Source organism: Sinohyriopsis cumingii, chromosome 15, assembly GCF_028554795.1.
Source record: "Sinohyriopsis cumingii isolate HCF-2022 chromosome 15, ASM2855479v2, whole genome shotgun sequence".
NCBI lineage: Eukaryota > Metazoa > Mollusca > Bivalvia > Unionida > Unionidae > Sinohyriopsis > Sinohyriopsis cumingii.
Window position 1 is genome coordinate 3238148 of NC_142975.1, and position 6000 is coordinate 3244147.

Genomic DNA, 6000 nt, shown 5'->3' on the forward strand with positions numbered 1-6000 from the left:
TCAACCCGGGATAACGATTGCAGCATGAGATAGGGAGGAATACTAACACCGTATTTATATCCATCTATCAAAAAGTTACAAAAATTGATTTTATGACAGCCTTTTTAATTGGATAGAACTAGTGCATATTGCTCAACTATATTCGTATCGATGTTCATGGTGTTAAATACATTTAGCGGAACGTTGATGCAGTAATCTGGCATCAAACATAAACGTTTTTAATAGTCCTTTTAAGAATACTGCTATTATGAACAACACTTATTTAGACGGGATTACATATTCAGCATTTGCCATTATGACAAAGTGTCCTCTATAAAGTCAGTCTAGAAATGCCGATTGGAAATAAAACATGTATAGTTCTTCTTTATGCTTTTAATTGTATTTATCTTGTTATATTCAGACGATATATTTCAATATTATTCCCTGAACGAATCTTCATGCAAACAGGAAGTACAAACAAAACATCAAACAAATTGTCTTGTTGGTTAATACAAAATTATCTCAGTGATTTAGAATGAAAGAAACCAATGTATTTACCGAAGAATATTGTGTTTTAAACAGTTACATGTTTAAGTAAGATGGCTACATATTATGCGACTTCTTCTTGATATTCATATTATTACGAGTCTAGACTCTTACAAAAAGTAACCGAAAAGAGTGAAGACAACAAGCTTTGTAAAATTTAACAAATAATTTATTTCCCTAAACAGATGCCAGGATGGGGTTACGAGTTCATCTTTCCAGAAGGAATAGAAGTTTCTTACATGATAATTATCATGTAGTCCAGGTATGGCCTTGACTTTACTTAATATTTCTTACTCTGAGAAAGAATTTTTTTTTTTTAAAAAAAGTGGTTTACCAAAACTGTCACTTGCTCTGAATCAAGGTCAGAAACTAGATACAATGTGTCTATTATTAGGTGTTTATCAATGAAATAAAATAAAGTCAGGTCAAACAGAACTGAAATTAATTCTGAAAAAAATCGAGTCCAGTAAACAACATTAGATTATAATAACATCTAATGAAATAAAAAATTAAAACATCACACAAAAATTAAATAAAATCAAATATAAAAAACACTTCTCTTCGTAAAAGAACAAAAAGATTTATATAATAAAGATTTCTTTTTACCATAGGTCAATTATACATGAAGTTTAAAAAAAATAACGTAAGACAAAAGCTTATGAATGAGACAAAATATGCATGAAATAATATATTTTTTGACACGAGAAAGTGCATCTGCTATTAAATTGTCTTTTCCATTGCTGTGAATGATGTCAATATTGTATTCCTGTAACAGCATATTTGACCCTAATAATCTCTATAATAAATTAATCATATTGCCGAGGAAAGTAAGGAGTTTGTGATCACTAAACACAATAATCGGAGAAGGAGCTTAACTAAGGTAATCTTTCAAAATGTTGTAATTCCAATATCAAAGCCAAACATTCCTTCTCGACATAATCGAGAAGATTAATTTCGGTATCTTCATTAGACAGAAGTTTTTCTTTTAACCATTTCATTTTAAACAAAAAACAAAGTTTACTGAAATATTTCAGCCAAAATTCATATATCTTAAGGAGGAGCATCCAAATGTTCAGTTACGAGTCTAGGCTCTCACTCAAAGTAACATAAAGGAGAGAAGACAACAACCTTTGTTAAATTTAACAAATAATTTATTTCCTTTGAATATTAAGTGAAAAATAAAAAGACCTTACAGTTTTATGAATCAAATCCAAAATTAAATCCAAAGATTAAAAAAGAAGTCCTAGTAATAAAAAGTCCTGAATGAAATTGAGTTCGAATCCCGATGAAATCAAAAATGGAAAACAATGACGTCTGTTGTAACCTGCGAGGTGTTGTTATGTCAACATAATCACAGAAAATAGTATTCCAATTTTGAATTTAGTATAACTTCTAATAAATGTTTTTATCCAAGAATTTTGTAGGAGCACTTATGCATTTCGAGGGAATAGAATCGCTTGAAATTCAGTAAAATAAAATTTCAACTAAAACTTGTTACAACATATGTTTGGAGCCCGTCTGACAATCTATTATCATAACATGAGTTATAAGACTAACTAAAACGCACAACAGATGCCCGGATGGGGTCAAAAGGTCATCTTCCCAGAAGGAATAGAAGTTTTTTACGTGATAATTATCATGTAGCCCAGGTATGGCCTTGACTTAAATTCTTACTCTGTGAAAGAAAAATTTCAAAAAGTTGTTTATCAAAATTGTCATTGGTTCTGAATCAAGGTCAGAAACTTGATACAGTGTTCTTATTATTAGGTGTTTATCAATGTAACAAAATAAAGTCAGGTCAAACAGAACTGAACTTAATTCTGAAACAAAATCAAGTCCAGTAAACAATATTACATTACAATAACATGTACTGAAATAAAAAAAAGTTAAACATCAGAGAAACAATTAAATTAAATCAAATATACATACAAATATATTTAGAAGAACTATGTTATGTCTTGATGAAAATGAAAGTAGCTTACCCCAATATTCAAAGGGTCCTTCTTGTAGTCTTGGGTCAGAGAATATGCATAGCCTGTGCACGTGGTCCCAAAATCTATGGCTGCTACCAAAAGTTTGCCATGAACAGAATCCCTTCCGGTTTTTTCTGAGCCCACTTTACGTGACATTCTAAAATCTTTCCGTTAAAAATATTGTGCAGATTTTTAAGAAGCCTTTGATAATCATGCAGATAAATCTATTGAGGAATGTGTAATAAAAATCAGAAGTTATTATGAAATAGCACTACTAGTTTCTTTAAAAAATGTTAACACAGAGAAAAGTGAAGTGATCAATACCAACATTTCCACATGTTATTGTTCATTCATGGCATGAATCAAGTAATATACAGATGGTCTTAATTTAGTAACTTATAAGAGCGAAAACGAACAGGTTTTGTAAAAAGGAACAAATAATTTATTTCCATAGAATAAATAGTAAAAATTTAAAACGAACATGCAGTATTGTGAATTAAATTCAAATATTCCTGAAAGTTTTACCACAAGTCAAAATGTTTAAATTCAAATTATATTCCAGGTATTCCAAATAAGTTCCAATTTTGAATATGTTGATGTGCCTTTGGTCTCGAATGTTCTAATGTGCCAATGACCTGTAATGTGGTGATGTGTTAATAGTGTTTTGATGTATCACAAATATTATAATTTAAAATTACATAAACTGAATTAACTATAATTCCAAATTAATGTTTTAATCAAAGAATATTATTGGGCATTTTGTAATTCCAGTGAAGAATGATTTGAATAAATAAATCCACTCAAATTAAAAAATTGAACACAAAAATAAGACTGATTCGCTTCAGATGTTGAGGCAAGTATGAATAATATTTCAAGGTAACAACATTGTATAACAAGCTAAGATACTCTAATAGAGCAACGATGTATGTCAGTTTCCTTCCGAAAACATTCAGGGCCACTCATATGTCTCGAAAATAAAATACTTTCTTGCCTCCCAAGTTTATTTTATATAAAAAGGTTGTATAAGTGTTTGTCTCTTGTCTGTGTTATTTCTGTACACCCGCTCTTTGCTCAGTAATGTGACGTCAACTCCCCTAGTTACAGCATTGTTACCAATCTCCCTTATCTTGGGCCCCGAGTGGCTGAGTGGTCTAAAGCGCTCTCGTTACGGATCACTGCCATTTCACCTCTGTCTACGTGGGTTCGAATCTCGGATTCAGCCAATGTGGGTATGTGAGAAAGCTTGCCAGTTGCTTCTCGAGGGTCGGTGGTTCTTTCCGGGGATTTCCCGGGTTCTTCCTCCACCATTAATACTGGCCGCCATGTATAGCCTATCGTGTGCTGAAAAATGGCGTTAAACCCTACAACAACAACAACTCCCCTATCGTGGCGTCAGACGCTATACCAACTCCTTAGTCGTAAACAGACCCAATAGTCCCATGTACAATTCCCCTTGAGGCTATAGTGCCGAGACCTGTTTTGTGGTTAAAGTGCCCGGGGGGGGGGGGGGGGGGTAATGTATTTTTCCATTGAGGCTAAAGTGTCCCACTTCACGATTAATATATATATATATATATATATATATATATATATATATATATATATATATATATATATATATATATAACTTGGATTTAGGTAATGGTTATTGGTAATGCTGAAATCAGTAGAGACGAGTGGGGGATGGTTCACTGATTGTGTACTTTTTGGTAATAGTGGTTCCATTCTTGTTTGTTCTCATACTTTGGAGCAGTGTACATCAAGATGTCACTCACTTATCAAAAAATCCACCTAGTGACAAGTAGCAGTGGATTTTATATAAAACTTTGATAAACTGAGCATAAGCTATTTGTGGCACATTTGTGCTGAAACCAAATAAAGTGGATCCTCTGTTAGGTATATTTAATTTGCATTGTTCGTTTATTTCGCTATTAAATTCATTATATGCTACGGATAATTGTATTTTTGACTTAGCCTTGTCCAAAATCAATTATGTGTTGTTTCTGACTAGAGACACTGTTATGTTTAGTTTGGAAAATAAATGATGCATAGTTAATGATTTTCTAAAATTGTTGGTTACATATTAGGATCAATATCTTGATCTGATCGAAGGACATTATGTTTACTGTGTTCTTTATCATATTTTAGCAATAGACCTTGTCTAATTATAGCTTGAGGGGCCCCGAGTGGCCGAGTGGTCTAAAGCGCTCTCCGTTACGGATCACTGCCATCTCACCTCTTTCTGCGTGGGTTCGAGTCTAGCATTCGGCCAATGTGGGTATGTGAGAAAGCTTGCCAGTAGCTTCTCCTGGGTCGGTGGTTCTTTCCGGGATTTTTCCGGGTTCTTCCTCCACCATTAATACTGGCCGCTGAAAAATGCCGTTAAACCCCACAACAACAACAACAACTATTTATAGCTTAGATTGTTCTGGAAATGAAAACGTGACGTACATTCTGGCTCTCCTTTTGTTTCTTGGTTTTTTAATATATAATCTTGTCAACTTGAGAATTATTCATTCCTGCAATAACATCTGAAGCAGAAATCAGTTATATTGATGTGTTCAGCATTTCATTGGAGCTGGAATTATATCTTAAAACTATTATTCTCTGGAATAAGACAGTGCGCAATAATATTAATGGACAGAAACATTAATATGGAATTATAGTGAATGACTACTGGCACATTATCACACTTCTGGCCATTTGTACTCTATGTCATCCGAGACCACGGATACATCACCACCTTCAGCATTGAAGCTTATTTACAAAACGTCTTCGTGTTCGCTCTTTTTGTTACTTAGTCCAAGACCATATAGTCGTAATACCTAACAAAAGGCGTGGAAGACTGTTATACCCAAAATAACTTGTAAGCATGTCCTTTGGTAATAACAATAATAAGTCCAGGCTGAACAATCTATTAATAATTTTTGTTCATGAGGTATTGTTATCATGGTGTCTGTGTATCGATTTCTGTATCTATCTCTATGTCTGCCAGGCTGTATTCATATACAATCTGGTACAGCACGTACGTAACATACACTTAATCTTAGCACTCGATACCGTTCAACCTTCTCATCTCTTGATGTACAAAATTCCTTTACGGCGTGACTATATATTCTTTTTTTTTAAAGCCCCCCAGGCTTTGCAATTGACTATATCATAGCATCATACTTACTCGCGTATCCAAAGTTTTCAAAATGTCACACATACAATAATTGAACACAGATAGAAAAAATATCACGTATGCACCACCAATGCGTATAAAACTAACTCGAACGATAGTGCAAACTATTTCATTACACTAAATGAATCCACTGAATGAAAATCACGAGGACGTACACATATAACATCTCATACTCACCTTCACCGATATTGGTAATCTACACTTAGTTGGAATTTTCCATTAGTGACAATGTTAACTTCCAGCCGAGATGAAGGAACGACTTCTGTAACATCTCCAGCTTCTATTAAATCGTCTGATCGGTTACTAATTTCAGCATAA

General features: G+C 33.3%; 1 pseudogene across 1 annotated transcript in view; it reads right to left on the reverse strand.

The window, feature by feature from the left end:
* The window catches only part of LOC149781134 (heat shock 70 kDa protein 12A-like), a 61446-nt pseudogene extending 55446 nt beyond the window's left edge, over window positions 1-6000 (reverse strand). The window contains exons 1-2 of the transcript XR_016414488.1: window positions 5860-6000; window positions 2508-2662 (exon numbers count right to left, since the gene is read on the reverse strand). The product of XR_016414488.1 is annotated as a heat shock 70 kDa protein 12A-like (transcript). The remainder of the gene's footprint in view (window positions 1-2507; window positions 2663-5859) is intronic.